Raw genomic sequence first — 17,835 nt, 5'->3', positions numbered from 1 at the left:
CTCCAGCTCATTGCAAAGTGGTGTGTGATGCGCTGAGGCCTGTCTAGTTGCCTATGCACTTGAATGGCAAATGGGAGGCACGCTTCAATAACCAGTTGAGAAATAAAAATAGTAGCTCTTTTTAATCGTGGCCATTGTTTTTATTTACACATGATTGCCTTTAGAATTGTTGCACCTTTATTGGGTTTATTAAATCACGTTTCACTCCAGCAGCAACAAACAGCTGTTTGAGTGGTATCAGCAGCTCTGGCACTACATCGAATGGTATTTCAATCAATGAATAGGTTAAAGTGCCTTATTTTCTAATGGGATTTATTACATTTTTTGTCCGGTGGCAATTCTATTTGTCGGCTTTTCATTTATTACTCGCTAACATATAGAAAGTCTACATCAACCTTTAACTTTTTCACATTACTGTATGTTGCCTTAAAGAAAATCCAAAAAGGGATTCAATAAGATGGGTTTTCCTACAGATCTACACATTTTCAAAGTGAAAGAAACTTATTGAGCATTTTCCAAAAAAAAAAAAACTGAAATTACATAATTGAATAAGTCTCCACCCTCCTGAGTTAATATTTGGTGGAAGAACCTTTGGCACCTTCCAGCTATGAATCATTTTCATTAAGATTCTACCAACTTTGCACAACTCTTAGGGAAACATATATCCTTTGTTTTTTGTCAAAATTGCTCAGGCTCAGTAAACTTGGTTTGGGATCATTGATGGACAGCGATATTTAAACTGTCTCAGGAACAGTCATATCACGACTTCCACCAAAGTTGGTCACTCTCCTTGTTCAGGCAGCGTTCGGTGGTCGGCATCACCTGTCTTCTAGCCATCGTCGATCCACTTTTCTTTTTCCACTTGCTTTGCCTTGTTTTCCTACACCCCTAGTTCTCATTTCCCTCATTAAGTGTTGTGTCGTCCCCCCCCATGTCTTTGTGTGGAATTTTTGTTTTAAGTGCTTGTGGACATGGTTACTGGTGTGCGTCGGGTTTGGTACCCACTTTGGTTATTTCTTTATGCCTTTGGTTTTGAAATTAAACTGCTCTGGCTATTACCTAGTTCTGCTCTCCTACGTCTGACTTCACTGCCACCAGTTACGCACCCCTTGCAAGTCAACACCTATTGGAAAGCCATTCTGGTATGTCTTTTAAATAAACATGTATGTAATGGCGAAGGTGCATAAAGATGGAGCAATTCAGATATGATGTCATTGTTTTTAGCACTACCCAAAAAGTTCTTAAATTATGGCACACAACATGGTTCAATGTGCCAGTAAATCAGCACAATCTACTTTTTCGTTTCTTTCAAATTTCCACCAGAACATCCTGAATTCTTGGGGGCATGGAAACATTGCTCAATTGGTATCAAGGGACCTAACGTGCCAGGAAAACATTCCCCACACCACCGCCACCAGTCTATATTGTTGACACCAGGCAGGGTGGGACCATGGACAGGAACCGGGATTTGTCAGACCAGGCAATGTTTTTCCATTCCTCAATTGTCCAGTGTTGGTGATCCCGTGCCCACTGTTTTTAGCTGATAGGTGTGATTGTTTGCTGCAATAGCTCATCCGTCACAAGGACCGACGAGTGTGCGTTCCGAGTTGCCTTTCTACACACCACTGTTGTACATGCGCCGTTATTTGCCTGTTAGTGGTCCGCCTGTCAGCTTGCACGATTGTTGCCATTCTCCTTCAACATCTCATCAACAAGCTGTTTTTGCCCACAGGACTGCCTCTGACTGGATGTTTTTTGTTTGTCGTGCCATTCTCTGTAAACCCTAGACTGCTGTGAGTGAAAATCACAGGAGGCCGGCCGTTTCTGAGATACTGGAACAAGTGCGCCTAGCACTGATGATAATACCACGCTTAAAGCTAGTTAAATCACTTGTTTCGCCCATTCGAACAGTAACTGAATGCCTCAAGGCCTGTAAGCCTGCTTTTTACAGCAAGCCACGGCCATGTGACTCACTGTCGGTAGGAGCAAACCATTTCCGTGAATCAAGTGGTTTACCTAAAAACTGGCCAATGAGTGTATGCAGCCCTAAGACTTGTGCAAAGTTGTTAGAATCTTAATGAAAATGATTCGCAGCTGTAATGTCTTCCAAAGGTGCTTCCACCAAGTATTAACTGAGGGGGTGGAGACTTATGCAATTTTTCTAGGGGGTCTGCAACATGTTCAAGGGTGTGGAGACTTTCTGTAAGCACTGTATGTTTGTGTGTCTTTGTGTTTATATATGTATGTGTGCCCCCTGCTCCCTCCCTCCCTCTATGTGATCTATCCTGGGTGGCCTGATGAAACGCCACTGGGGAATGTACAACCAACAGATACAACGGCGGTAGACAATTTGTCTTGATAGGGGAGATAGTCACCGTGTCAGTCGACCTGTCCCCCTCTTTATCTGTGTCATCTCTCTCTTCCTCTCCTCCTTGAGATGGGGAGGCGAGCAGGCGAGAGTACAGCACATCCACCAACACCAGTCGACTCAAGGTGAAGCCAAATCAGAGGAGATAAAGGTGTAGCTCTCTCTTGTTGTATAAAATATACACTGAACAAACATATAAACATTTTCAACGATTTTCATGTAAGGAAATCAGTCAATTAAAATAAATAAATTAGGCCCTAATCTATGGATTTCACATGACCGGGAATACAGATATGCATTTGTTGGTCACAGATACCTTAAAAAAGGGTAGGGGGTTGGATCAGAAAACTAGTTCATGTCTAGTGTGACCACCATTTGCCTCAAGCAGCACGACACATCTCCTTCGCGTAAAGTTGATTAGGCTGTTGATTGTGGCCTGTGGAATGTTGCCCCACTCCTCTTCAATGGCTGTGTGAAGTTGCTGGATATTGGTGGAACTGGAACACGCTGTCGTACATGTTGATCCAGAGCATCCCAAACATGCTCAGTATGCAGCCCATGGAAGAACTGGGACATTTTCAGCTTCCAGGAATTGTGTACAGATCATTGCGACATGGGACCATGCATTATCATGCTGAAACATGAGGTGATGGCGGTGGATGAACGGCACGACAATGGGCCTCAGGATCTCGTCATGGTATCTCTGTGCATTCAAATTGCCATCAACAAAATTAAATTGTGTTCGTTGTCTGTACTTTATGCCTGCCCATACCATAATTCCACTGCCACCATGGGGCACTCTGTTCACAACGTTGACATCAGCAAACCGCTTGCCCACATGTCTGCCATCTGCCCAGTACAGTTGAAACCGGGATTCATCTGTGAAGAGCACACTTCTACAGCATTCTCAGGTAAACATTCCAGCAGTCATCATGCAAATTGCACGCTCCCTCAACTTGAGACATCTGTGGCATTGTGTTGTGTGACAAAACTGCACATTTCAGAATGGCCTTTTTTGTCCCCAGCACAAGGTGCACCTTTGTAATAATAATGCTGTTTAATCAGTTTATTAATATGTCACAACTGTAAAGTGGATGGATTATCTTGGCAAAGGAGACATGCTCACTGACAGGGATGTAAACCAATTTGTGCACCAAATTTGAGAGAGAGAAGCTTTTTGTGCATATGTAAAATGTCTGGGATCTTTTATTTCAGCTCATGAAACATGGGACCAACGCTTTACATGTTGCATTTATATTTTTGTTCAGTGTTTATGGTAACACTTAGCCTATAGTGCTTTATTACTTGTCATAAGCATGTATGACCATTTACATAGTCTGACAATTTGAAATCAGCATGAAAAAAGAATGATAGAACCAATTGCAACTAAATAAACTATCACAATGTAGAATGTAAAGATAGAGACTGGTGAACCTGACGGACATTAAGGCGATCTCTCTCAAGTAATATTTGGCAGGGTGTAGCTCGAGCCCCTTGCCATGGGAATCATTATGGAGCCTAGTTATGCCAGATGTTGGGCTGTGTTACTAGATTAAGGGGCATGTGCTTCTGTTGCACTAGATCCAATAGAACAGGTGCAAAAGCATCATCAACAGTGATGTGACTGTATGGGGCTACAGCAGATCCAGTCGCTGTGCAATTGTGAGGTTTCTCCCACAGAAAAAAAAAACGATTCGAAGAGAAACATGGATAGTCAGACAGACCGATATAAAGCCGGTGATAGGACAGGATGGGTCCCATGGAGATTATTCTACTCATTTGAAGAAGGGAGAGAGGGCTATACAATGGGTTTGTATCGCTTTAACATCCTCTGACGTAAGCCTGATGCATGATCTCCCCAGCCTACTCTAATGCGAGCAGAGAGGAGACGGACTAGTTCTGTCGGAGTTTACAGAGGGAAAAAAAGGTAGCCTAGTGTTGGCCACTCATTTGGAATAGTGGATTTTCGTCCGTTTGACACCAGTGATGCCCTTCAAAGATGACAAAGCACTTGATGCAAGAAAGATAATACTTTTTTTTTTTTTAAAGAAGCAACATTCTGAAGAGACAGAGTAGGGATGCTTGAGCGTTGTCACAGCGACACATCTTGCTAGGACAATGTGCACGCGCCCCGCCGGGAGAGAGGAGGGAGCGTGAGCGAGCGAAAGAGGCAATCGCACAAGCGCAGCATATTTTAAGTCTATACCAGTCGGAGGAGAATCACGGAAACCGTGGAACGCTGTTACCCAGCGACGAAGCAGGCAAGCACCACCAAATCGTCCAAGGTATTCAAACTGTCGTTGGTGCTGTCCTCTCCACCGGCGAAGGGCAAGCGGGGATGTATTTTTTGTAGAAAATTCACCCGCATTTAAAATCACTGTTGACAATTTATGTAGATGAGGAATTAGTCTATATTGTTTCGTTGTCAACAAAGAACGAGATATAAAGATATGTAGAGTGACGCGTCAGAGAAACTGATCAAACGAACAATTCATGTAGGCTATTTATTATTATTGCTATGCGGAGGAGGCGGGGGAGCCAATTCTTTGTAGTCTACCTTGATGGAAGAATCATTCCAGAACCCGCGTTAATGCCTTTATCTAGTGCATGTGTAATGCGCCATACGCAGCATTAGGCTTTATTTTTTGGTAGCCTATTCATTTCCCTCCGTCATTGTCTCCCGGTCCCTTATCAGAATGTGGTAGTCCGATCAACCTGCAGGTCGGTCAGATTGAGCTGGTGTTGTCGCTAAACAGAAACCGGGGAAGGTTTTCAAAGTCTAAGCTTCTCCAAAGGACTATGCTTCAATATTTCCCGTTCTAAAGGAATGGTGTGACAACGGTGTAGAAGTCAAAGACGAGGGCAAAATCAAAGGATTCCTCTTGAAAAACCATTGGAATCCTGCGACCCCCTTGGAACACATAACAGGTAAGCGCATACTGTATCACCCTCGGTCGTCGAGAATGTAGGAATTCTTTCCATTAGCCTATTTCATAGAAAACATTTGAAAACAATGAGTGATTCGTTTTCTATAATTAAGCTACAATATATAGCCTAACTACATGTTACTTTGCCAGTCCCTTTATTTTGGGTCACAAATAGCATAGAATGCCTGTCAAATTCCACGAATAGTTCTCTTGTCGTTTGAAGCTTCGCCTTGGAACCTGTTGTTAATGATTGCGTGCTGTGTCATAACCATTGTGATACATCTCCAACAAGCAACCTGTTCAAAAGGTTTTGAGCCCCCTTTTCCCAATAATGGTGCGGGCAGGGAATATATCCTCTGTTTTTAATGAGGACCGACTTCAAACACTTCTTATTTGGTGTTGCTCCACATAGCCTATGTAGATGTTGCCAGCTTGTGGTGGCAGTGGAGAATAGCCTAAAGTAGATTAATATCAAACCACCCCATAGCCTTTAAACTTAAGCCTATCAACCACCACTTAGTTTCTCTTTAGAATGTTTTGTAAATATTAACAGATGACCTTTTAACAAGTCTCTTATGCTATTTCCTCAGATGTTCTAATGAATGACTTCGTGGCAATGTTTTAATGTTGTACTTGCATGGTTTATGGGAGAAATGGGTCAAAGATAGGATCCACAATTTGCACGCCCCCTCCTCACCCCCCTCTAAAGAGAGTTTCCAATGAAACCTATCTATCTGAGCATCTTATGTGTCTTGTCGCAGGGCAGAGAGCTAGCCCCCGACAGGAAACGCCATGCCTGTGAGAACATATGTCTCTCACACACACTGACTGCAAAGAATGGGCCACATTTATATGCGGGGCTGGTATGGAGGGCATTCCAAGCTCCAGTTGATGGTAGAATTCAACAGAGACAAGAAGACCCCTGTTCTTATCAGCCTGAGAGGCTGGGCACACACACAATCTCACACAATCTCACACAATCACACACGCACGCACACACAAACACACACACACACACACACACACACACACACACACACACACACACACACACACACACACACACACACACACACACACACACACACACACACACACACACACACACACACACACACACACACATACATCTCTCACACACATATACACGCTGGCTGCTCAGAGCTCTGTGGTTGCCCTATATAGCAAATATTATGGATAGCTCTGTGTACCAGGTGGGAGACCATTTAATGGATCCGGGAAATGTGTTGTGTGACTCTGTCCTTGTGCTGAATAGATGATGTCACAGAGAGTTTTATATCTCTCTACTGGGAGGGAGCTGGGAGGAGGAGTTGGATGACCTTTGAAATATGTGGGAGAGTGTGAGTGTGTGCAGGTTGATGTGGCTATGGGTATGCACTCGTGTGTGTGTGTGCCCTCTTGCGTGTGTGTGTTTGCATGTGTATATCTGTGTGTGTGTTTGTTTGTGTGTGTGTGTGTGTGTGTGTGTGAAGAGCAGTGCTCTGCAGCAACACATCTTGTTTATTTATATGGCAACAGTAGCTTCATGTACTCTAATTAATTTACAATGGGCCCAATAAACATAGGAGACAGGTGGCCTTGTCAAGGAGACCAATACATACTTACTCGCCATGCTGTGGGGTGTGTGTGTGTTTTAGCTGTTTTTGCCTTGCAGGTGTCTCTGTGTGTGTGTTTCTGTGTCTCTTACGTGTGTGTGTGTGTGTGTGTGTGTGTGTGTGTGTGTGTGTCTGTACAGTATGTCTGTACAGTATGTCTGTGTGTGTGCATGTGCATGTTTTAGCTGTTTTTGCCTTGCAGGTGTCTCTGTTTCTGTGTGTTTCTGTGTCTCTTATGAGTGTGTGTGTGTGTGTATATGTTTTCAATGTTTCTGTGCATGTGCATGTGTGTCTGTATGCCTGTGCGTGTGCGTGTGGACGTGCGCGCTCTCAGACTCCGAACACAGACACAAGCCAAGGCAAGACGGAGACTGAGGGCGGTCCATTCAGACAGAGGCAGATGGGGCTGAGATTTTCAAAGAAGTATGCTAGATTGATAGCTCATGGCGTGGGTCGCTAACAATTAAACAGACGGAGAGGACGTTGTGACGGTAGAAAGTTGAGCTACCCTCTGCTTTCTGAGCCGCCAGTGTTTCTGTCTCGGTGCAGCTTGGTTTTGATATTCACATTGCTTGTGATCACTCACAGATTCACGGTGTGTCGCCAATTCCGTTTTAATTGTGCATTTGATAGTAGATGTAGCCTCGAGTGTGTAGGGCTGTATCATGTATTGATGTCAATCTTAGACGAGTTTGTTTTCCTTAATTGGCCATGTGTTATATGCTTGCTTACTTGTATGTGTTATGTGATGCAAATTGATCTACTGATTTCATGTTTCTCATATAGGTATTGGGAATATGGGATATTCCAAGCGGTAGACCAGGGGTAGGTAACTAGATTCAGCCACGGGCCAATTTTTGTCGGAGTGGATGGTCAGGGGGCCGGAACATGATTGTAATAATTTGTACACTTCAAATTGGCCACAAATTGAGCCCAAAAGGAGATTGTATTTGAAAATAACAATAATTTTATACCTTGATTAAATTGATTATGAACAGTGTCCTGAGAGTGTGAAGAGTCTGCTACTGTACCATGGACGGATGGCAGGAGGCTGACTCAGACTGTTGGCTAGACTGGCCAGTTTCTACTCAACCAACAGGTGTTTTTCCGTGGTTTGACAGTTGGTAGTGTATGCAGGACAAGGATTTGAATTACAGGTGTGGGAGAGCATTTAGTGGGCACCTCCAATAGGAAATTGGGGCACCCCACTAGTGCTACACATACAGTATATGAGCACACTCGTTGTAACTCAATGTTACAAATTCCTCAACATGGTCCAACGGCACCCCCAAGAGTCCAAGTAGAGCTCTAAGCCTGATGTGACTGTGTCCATGTCTCCCAGCTAGTTTTCTCCTGTAGAAGACCTTGTCTATCAGTATGTGGTTTGTTTCTCTTCATGTCCGTGGCGGTTCGGACCGAGGCTGAGTCCCAAATAGCACACTACTCCCTACGTAGTGCACTACTTTTGACCAGGGCCCATAGGGTTCGATTGACGCGCATGTTATTTTCTGCAGTCAATTTGCATTCAGTGTTAAGTCCGTCCGTTCTGTTGCTTGTCAGACCTTCCGCCCGTCTCCACCAAAACATGGCGCGTCATCTGTCCCGGGGGCTCTCATTAAGGTGAGATCAAGGTTGGTGTTCACACACACACACACGCGCACGCACACACCACTCAAAGGTGTTCGCAAAAAAACACAACTCACTGTATAATAAGGCTAGCGCTACTGACAGCCAGATCGCCGGCGGTACCCAGACCACCGCCTAAGACCAGACCACTTGCTTTCACTCTCCCCCGATCAGAGACAGACAGAGAGACACGGCGTCCCGGACAGACAGACCCCTTGCTAGGCTAGCCAGATCTTGCTCGGAGAGAGTTTGATATTGGTGCTGTGGTGGGGGGGTCTTTGGTTTCTCCCTAAATCCCTTTGACAATAGACATAAATCCAAACATCAGAAGAAGCTAGGCATTTGGATTTCGCTGTGTGTGCGGGTGGATTTCAATGTGAGACTGGGAATCTTCTGAATCCAAACAACATAATTTCAGACATCCCAAAGGGATTATAGACAGACATGTAGCCTAGTTCCTGAGTTGTTGGCCAATATTTCCTTATTATCGGCCAATCGAGAGGTCGTCCCGATTGCATTGACACAGTATGGAGCTTATCCCTATGGATGATAAATCATTCTGTGTGTGTGTGTGTGTGTGTGTGTGTGTGTGTGTTATGATTCATTTCTACCTGGTTTACAGTAGTAGGGTATGTGGCCTAATGTCCTCTGCTCCTATTTTGGAACCATGTCAAAATGGATTTAACTCAACACATATAAATCCCAATGACACGAGTGTGGATTAAATTATATTTACATAATGTAGGCTACTGGATCTTTAAGAGCTAAAATCGATTATGTACCCTATGTCGTGATTCTCACCAAATATATAGGGCCCTATAAAATCTGCATTATGGAAAACGTGGATGGAATCATGGAATCCAGACGTTAACATGGAATTCAACAATATTCCAAAATGTGTTGAGCTTAGTAGGAAATCAACTAAATCTATTGAATTTATTAGAACATTCATTAATTTGCCCAAGTGACTAATAAGACATGAACAAAATGCATTGGTGATTCATATTTCTTTCTGAAAAGGCACAGGAATGCTCCTGTCTGTGTGTGATGTGCACCAATGTCTCGTTTTCACTTTGTGTAGCTATTAGCGATAATGCTAATGATCGCCATCTGCTGGTATAAAAAAAAAACATTTATAGGCTTTCCCAAAAAACGTATTGATTAAAAGTTAACCACAAAGTAGCCTATGCCTACCTGGCAGAAGGATATCATGATTATGTGCATCAATCCAGTGGCCATTTGTTTTGCAAACCCTGCATTCACATGGGTGCTACTGAAATACTACTAACCAAAAAACGGTATTTGCCTGGTGCTCATTGCATTAAAGGGTAACTTAACTCATAGAACATGTGTAAATATTTGTATGAACAGAACAAGATTCAACAACTGAGACATAAACTGAACAAGTTCCACAGACGTGACTAGCAGAAATGAAATAATGTGTCCCTGAACAAAGGGGGGGTCAAAATCAAAAGTAACAGTCAGTATCTGGTGTGGCCACCAGCTGCATTAAGTACTGCAGTGCATCTCCTCCTCATGGACTGCACCAGATTTGCCAGTTCTTGCTGTGAGATGTTACCCCACTCTTCCACCAAGGCACCTGCAAGTTCCCTGACATTTCTGGGGGGAATGTCCCCGGCCCTCACCCTCCAATCCAACAGGTCCCAGACGTGCTCAATGGGATTGAGATCTGGGCTCTTCGCTGGCCATGGCAGAACACTGACATTCCTGTCTTGCAGGAAATCAAGCACAGAACGAGCAGTATGGCTGGTGGCATTGTCATGCTTGGAGGGTCATGTCAGGATGACCCTGCAGGAAGGCTACCTTGTTGGAGGAGGATTCTTCCCTGTAACGCACAGCGTTGAGATTGCCTGCAATGACAACAAGCTCAGTCCAATGATGCTGTGACACTGCCACAGACCATGACGGACCCTCCACCTCCAAATCGATCCCGCTCCAGAGTACAGGCCTCGGTGTAACGCTCATTCCTTCAACAATAATCGCGAATCTGACCATCACCCCTGGTGAGACAAAACCGCGACTCGTCAGTGAAGAGCACTTTTTGCCAGTCCTGTCTGGTCCAGCGACCGTGGGTTTGTGCCCATAGACGACGTTGTTGCTGGTGATGTCTGGTGAGGACCTGCCTTACAACAGGTCTACAAGCCCTCAGTCCAGCCTCTCTCAGCCTATTGTGGACAGTCTGAGCACTGATAGAGGGATTGTGCGTTCCTGTTATAACTCGGGCAGTTGTTGTTGCCATCCTGTACCTGTCCAAGCAGGTGTAATGTTCAGATGTACCGATCCTGTGCAGGTGTTGTTACACGTGGTCTGCCACTGCGAGGACGATCAGCTGTCCGTCCTGTCTCCCTGTAGCTCTGTCTTAGGCGTCTCACAGTACGGACATTGCAGTCCTAATGCCGCCTTGCAGCATGCCTAAGGCACGTTCATGCAGATGAGCAGGGACTCTGGGCATCTTTCTTTTAGTGTTTTTCAGAGTGAGTAGAAAGGCCTCTTTAGTGTTCTAAGTTTTCATAACTGTGACCTTAATTGCCTACCGTCTGTAAGCTGTTAATGTCTTAACGACTATTCCACAGATGCATGTTCATTAATTGTTTATGGTTCATTTAACAAGCATGGGAAACAGTGTTTAAACCCTTTACAATGAAGATCTGTAAAGTTATTTGGATTTTTATGAATTATCTTTGAAAGACAGGGTCCTGAAGAGAGTTTACATCCAAAATATATTTTTAAATGTGATTATTCCCAGACCTGAAGTGGCCTCCTGATGTGGTTTAAGCATGTTTCTGTACTTAGAACATCCAATTTGAGTTGTTTTTGAAAACCTGAAAGACAATTTTAAAACTGAAATCTGGGAAAACAAAACGGAGAAAACGGAATTTGGGGAATAAACTCAACAGAATCAAGCAAAAATAAAACATATTTTATAGGGCCTTAAATATGTTGATGTCTACTAGCACTATTCAAACCCCACAATCAAATGAACAGTTGATGAAGCTTTCTTATCCTATGCACATATTGCAAATAATCTGAACAAACAACTCCATCCTTGACAATTGCTAATTCATTTCCAAAAACAGCAATTTTTTTTCTGTGAACCTACACGTCATCATCTTCTCTCGTTTGTGGCACCAATGTAAGGGGTTATGGCAGGGGAAACGGTGTTGCAGTAGTCTAGTGTGTGGCGCGGGAATAACTACAAGCGAACTTGGGTAGCTTTGTTTTCACATTGCCCTAAAAAAAGGGGGCCGGACTGCGGAATTCAAGCAAACCAAACTCAGCACCTCTCAAGGTGGTTTTAGTTCGATTCGCTTCGGAGTCTCTTTTGAAGAGTCTGAGTTGAACAATTGTTTTTACAAACCAGTTCACAAAAATGGTCTTAAAGGGAGAAAGAATGAAAACACACTAACAGTACATAACGCTATCGGGATACATGTAGGACCATAGCGATATAGTACAATGTCAATGTATGACTTCCTTTATGCTCACTACTATAGCATCCTCTGCTCTTCCACTCTTCCAAACGGACAAACACACATACAGATGTATTCATTTGAGACGGTTTGCTACGGCCAGAAAATAATCCCGAAGCAACAGGAAATGTGAATTATTATGTGAATTATGATTCGTTCAAAATGGAAATGACAAACTTCAGAAGCCTTTTTAAACCTCAAATACACTACAAGTGTGACATTTCCTGCATTGCAAGAAGGTTCCCCTTAATCAAATTAAGATCCTACATCTGTAGACCCATCAATATGGACTGGGAGTAGCACCACTGCGCGCGCACACACACACACACACACACACACACACACACACACACACACACACACACACACTCACACACACTGCGACGGTAATAACCTTAAGAGTGGTGGCTGAATCATAATGCTGGGAAGAGGAGAGGAGAAGCGGACAGAGGGAGAAAGAGAGAGAGTATATAGTGTGGTGCGGATTATCACTGTTCTGTATAATGATGTGGGTTGTTACTTTCAGACTCACACGGGTGCAGGCACACACACACACACTGGAGCCGGTCTCATTCTGAGTTTCAGACAATCTAGTATAATGAGCCACTGGCATGGTAACTTTCTCCTACTATAGGGAGGATGTGAGGCATTTGATGTCCGTCCATTGACATAAGTGGCTGAGGTCTTAGTGGTTGGGTTTGAGGCATTGGCAGAGTTGTTACCTCAGACGCACACAGGCAGGCAGCAAGACTAATGGGGCCACCTGACAATACATGGGGACCAGGTCCGCTCCCCTGAGAGAAAGTCGCTCTGCTAGCTGCTGTTAGCTTCTGTAACTAGATGAGTCGTTTCCACCTCACTGCCACTAGCTGTCCTTTGATGGACAGTCCATGTATGGATGCTAACGAATAGAGTATTTTGGATAAGCTAGCCAAACACACACACACACACACACACACACACACACACACACACACACACACACACACACACACACACACGCAGTACACACACACACACACGCAGTACACACACACACACACGCAGTACACACACACGCAGTACACACACACACAGTACACTCTCTCACACACACACACACACACACACACACACACACACACACACACACACACACACACACACACACACACACACACACACACACACACACACACACACAGTACACTCTCTCACACACAGTACACTCACACACTCCTCCCTGACAGTCAGTTCTACGCTAGGGAGCCGACAGCGGCTGGGAGCGTTGGGATAGAAGCTTGTTAGGGAGAGAGCCGGTAGCGTGACAGTGATGAACGAGCGGTGGATCTGGGAGTGTCACACTTTCGCTTCCGCTTCGTTCAGCGAGCGACGCCATCACGATGATGATCATCTCTGTTATTGTCACAATCAGCAGCCCCTTGGGATGAACAACACTGAAGGGTGCTGGGAGTGTGTGTGTGTGTGTGTGTGTGTATGTGTGTGTGCGCGCACCGCTTCAAACACCTTGCGACATGCCTTTCCCCTTCCATTTATCCTGATGGACTTAAAACATTTTGGGGAGGATTTCTTTACATGCTGTTAGGTTCTAGCCTGAAACCCAAACTGATATGCCTTGTTACACCATGTTTTCACTTCAGAAACGGAGCATATCACTTTGAATTCCAGACTTGTAGGGTTCTGCTTAGTGCCGACCGTTCATGCGGATGAACAATACAGCAGGTGATGATTGATCGATCGGTAGCTCTTTGCACTCTCTCAAGGCTGAATCCAACCCTCAGTGATGTGTGTGTGTGTGTGTGTGTGTGTGTGTGTGTGATACTGTAAGGGTGGAACGCACCAGTGGAGAGAGAGTGAGAGGTAGAGAGGCTCGCTGGTGTCATCCCCCTAATGAACAGCATTTAGGGATCTAGCCCCAGATCACACGCTAACGCTAGTCACTAATGAGCAGTGAGATTGCTTTCCCTGGTCTATCTGCTAGCGCCTAGTGGTTTGCCGACTTGTGGTCTCCCTCCTCCGTCTCTTTCCTCCCCTCTTCCCTCCCCAGTTTTAGTAAAGGTTTCTTCCGTTTGGTGCTTAATGAGCAGGACCCTGAATAGGACACTGCCCAACTCAGCAGTAACTCCCATGGAAAGAGTTAAAAAGCTGCAGAGAACGAGCAAAGACCTGCCTGGCTACCTGGGAAAGCGGCTTTGTCCCCCTGGCGCCGAGATGAAACGATTTCTCGCTATTTCTGGTTAAAACTCTGGGGAGTTAGAAATAAGGGGGGGAATAGGGAGAAGGGAAAGAGAAGGTGCAAGTCAGCAGGATTTCATCCCCTTCCTCCTTTCCTCCATCCCTGAAAAACAGAGAGGGAGACTAAACACATTTCAGAGGATGAGCTCGATCCCTTAACCGGAAAACGTATTTCTCATTCCAGGAGCCGAAAACTGTGTGTGTGTGTGTGTGTGTGTGTGTGTGAATTTTCAAATGGTCTTTGATTTCTTGTGCTCGATCTCCATGTGTAGCCTCAGGATCAAACCCCTGTGAACATTTACACCTATCGATACTGTAAAATGTACTTCATAATCATGGAACATGAAAGAAAATGGTAATAGATAATTGATAGACATTTCCCTGCTGTTACGTTTGCCATATTTGACTGGCCAGTAGTGCACCTGTAATGGTAACTATAACCACTGAATTCTCAAACATGACACTTCAGATTTCTTTCTACTGGTTTCCATTGTCTTCTCTGGTCCTTCTTACCACCGTCACCACTACCCTTCAGCATCTACCCCTCTGCCCCTAATACTCCATCCTTTGTCCCTAATCCACCAACTAGCACCGGGGATTGCCGGGGATTGCCGGGGATTGCCGGGTGCTTCACGACACGATATTATCACGATACTTACTGTAGGTGCCGATGCACCTGATTATTTGCGATTCGATGTTCCAAACGTATTGTTCACCATATGTCTGCTGCAGAGGGACAAGAGAGAGCCAGGAGGAAAATAGTTCTGATCAGTCATGGAAATAAAAGGGCTGAAAACAGATTGGCTCCCTATTTTAAAACACGATGGAGAACAAGCTACAGTGTTGTCACGGATCCTTCCGGAACTGTCATTACGCACACCTGGTCCCTATTCCTTTTGATTAGTAATTGTAGAAGCGTGCTCTTTGTTCACCATTGTCCGGTCGATTATTGTTCCCATGTCCGTTGGTGGTGCGAGTACCTATGCGTTGGTGCGAGTACCTATGCGTTGGTGCGAGTACCTATGCGTTGGTGCGAGTACCTATGCGTTGGTGCGAGTACCTATGCGTTGGTGCGAGTACCTATGCGTTGGTCCGAGTACCTATACGTTGGTGCGAGTACCTATGCGTTGGTCCGAGTACCTATGCGTTGGTCCGAGTACCTATGCGTTGGTGCAGCTGTTACGCTGCACACTTTATATATTGTGTATTGCGGCTGTCGTCCCGTGTCGTTCAACGAGGCACTTCTCACTCTTTTGTTTGGGTTTCTACCCTGTGTGTTGTAGACGTGTTGGTTTGGTCTTCGTCCCCGTGCCTTTACATGGCACGCTGTAATTTGGGAAATAAAAACCCCTATTACGTATTCCTGCGCCTGTCTCCCGATCCCTTTATACCAGCGTGACAAGTATGAAGGAAAGATACTGGAGTTTTTGTGCAGGTACAGCCGTATAGCGCAAAAATAATATATTGTCAAAATGATACGATATATCGTTAAAAGAAATAATCCGATATGTAAATGTAGATTTTTTCCACCCATCACTACCTCCAACCCAACCGTCCATCCTTCAACCTCTCCTTCCTGCATCCCTCAATCATATCTCTACCTCCCCTCATCCCTGCATCATATCTCTACCTCCCCTCATCCCTCCATCATATCTCTACCTCCCCTCATCCCTCCATCATATCTCTACCTCCCCTCATCCCTCAATCATATCTCTACCTCCCCTCATCCCTGCATCATATCTCTACCTCCCCTCATCCCTCCATCATATCTCTACCTCCCCTCATCCCTCCATCATATCTCTACCTCCCCTCATCCCTCCATCATATCTCTACCTCCCCTCATCCCTCCATCATATCTCTACCTCCCCTCATCCCTCCATCATATCTCTACCTCCCCTCATCCCTCCATCATATCTCTACCTCCCCTCATCCCTCCATCATATCTCTACCTCCCCTCATCCCTCCATCATATCTCTACCTCCCCTCATCCCTCCATCATATCTCTACCTCCCCTCATCCCTCCATCATATCTCTACCTCCCCTCATCCCTCCATCATATCTCTACCTCCCCTCATCCCTCCATCCCAGCCCTTGTTCTTCCATCCCTCCTTTCCGTCCATCCTTCCTTCCTTTCTCCTCTCCACTTAGTTAACCCATTGATCAGTCTGGAGAGGTCCTCATAGAGCACTCCTCCTCCATCCCTCGTTCCCCCTCCTCCTCCACGGTTCGACCCCTCGCTCCAGAGCCCTGAAGTAAGACCCTGGGGCTCCCCTCGAATAACTAACTGGGAGAGAAGGAGAGGAAGGGTCAACCCTGTTCATGTACAACCTCACTGTTCAATAGACTTCCACCACAGCTCAACCTTTCCTCGGCCTCCATGTATCAGTAATTCCGTTTGTTGTATTCTTTCTCTCCGTGGAAGGAGAGAAGGAGGGGGGGACTTGCAGTGGGTGGCTGGCTGTTCAGTGATTTGCCCCATTAGAAGGATCGTTATGGAGCAAGGCTATCGAGTCAAGTCCCCGCCCCCATCCACCTCTGTCCCCTTAAACAGCTCCAGCAACCCCTCACCATCTAACCTCCCCCCCTGCTCCTCCCTCCTCATCCCCCATAACCACCCCTCCTCACCCCTCAACCCTTCTCTTCCTTCTCAACCCTCCCCTTTTCCAACCCTCTCCTCTCTCCTCACCCCCCTCTCTTCCTCCTTTAGTCTGACCTTCATTCTGGCCTAATGGAGTGTGGAGCCTTGGTAAATGGATCAAAACCAAGAACACGTGTTGATCCAGTGTGTGTGTGTGTGTGTGTGTGTGTGTGTGTGTGTGTGTGTGCGCGTGCGTGCATCTGTGTGCGTGCGTGCGTGCGTGCATCTGTGTGTGTGTGTGTGTGTGTGCGTGCGTGCGTGCGTGCGTGCATCTGTGTGTGTGTGTGTGGTGCTGGAGGGAGGTGATTTAAAGGTTACAGCCATATACTACACCTCAACCATCACTGACGCTTGTATGATGTAACACATAAAACATGTCCAATTATTTGTCCAGGATGCGGGAAGCAGTACTGGTTCCGGTGGGCAAAAATCACTGGAATGGCTTACCAAGAAAAACATCCAAAAGGAGGTGACGTTTCCTCTGGGGAAGACGTCAGCTTGGAAGACATCGTCTTGACGTGGAAACGTCAGTCACCTGTCCGCATCATGTACAATGGATGTGCGGAGCAATAAGAAATCACTCTTTCCTCTGGGGAAGACGTCAGCTTGGAAGACATCGTCTTGACGTGGAAACGTCAGTCACCTGTCCGCATCATGTACAATGGATGTGCGGAGCAATAAGAAATCACTCTTTCCTCTGGGGAAGACGTCAGCTTGGAAGACATCGTCTTGACGTGGAAACGTCAGTCACCTGTCCGCATCATGTACAATGGATGTGCGGAGCAATAAGAAATCACTCTTTCCTCTGGGGAAGACGTCAGCTTGGAAGACATCGTCTTGACGTGGAAACGTCAGTCACCTGTCCGCATCATGTACAATGGATGTGCGGAGCAATAAGAAATCACTCTTTCCTCTGGGGAAGACGTCAGCTTGG

The 17,835-nt window shown here is 45.5% G+C and overlaps 1 protein-coding gene across 4 annotated transcripts in view; it reads left to right on the top strand.

Moving 5' to 3' along the window:
• The first annotated feature begins 4,255 nt into the window (after window positions 1-4,255).
• LOC110500852 (neuroligin-2-like) overlaps window positions 4,256-17,835 on the top strand; it is a 210,935-nt gene continuing 197,355 nt past the window's right edge. For 3 of the 4 annotated variants that reach the window (XM_036957939.1, XM_036957938.1, XM_036957936.1), the window contains exon 1: window positions 4,256-5,296. The gene's annotated coding sequence lies outside the window, so the exon portion shown is untranslated. The remainder of the gene's footprint in view (window positions 5,297-17,835) is intronic. The other variant, XM_036957937.1, reaches the window with a different exon arrangement.

The sequence above is a fragment of the Oncorhynchus mykiss genome, chromosome 21 (assembly GCF_013265735.2).
Source record: "Oncorhynchus mykiss isolate Arlee chromosome 21, USDA_OmykA_1.1, whole genome shotgun sequence".
Taxonomy (NCBI): Eukaryota; Metazoa; Chordata; class Actinopteri; order Salmoniformes; family Salmonidae; genus Oncorhynchus; species Oncorhynchus mykiss.
Note: the sequence above shows the minus strand (reverse complement) of the source record. Positions and strands in the feature narration are given on the sequence as shown.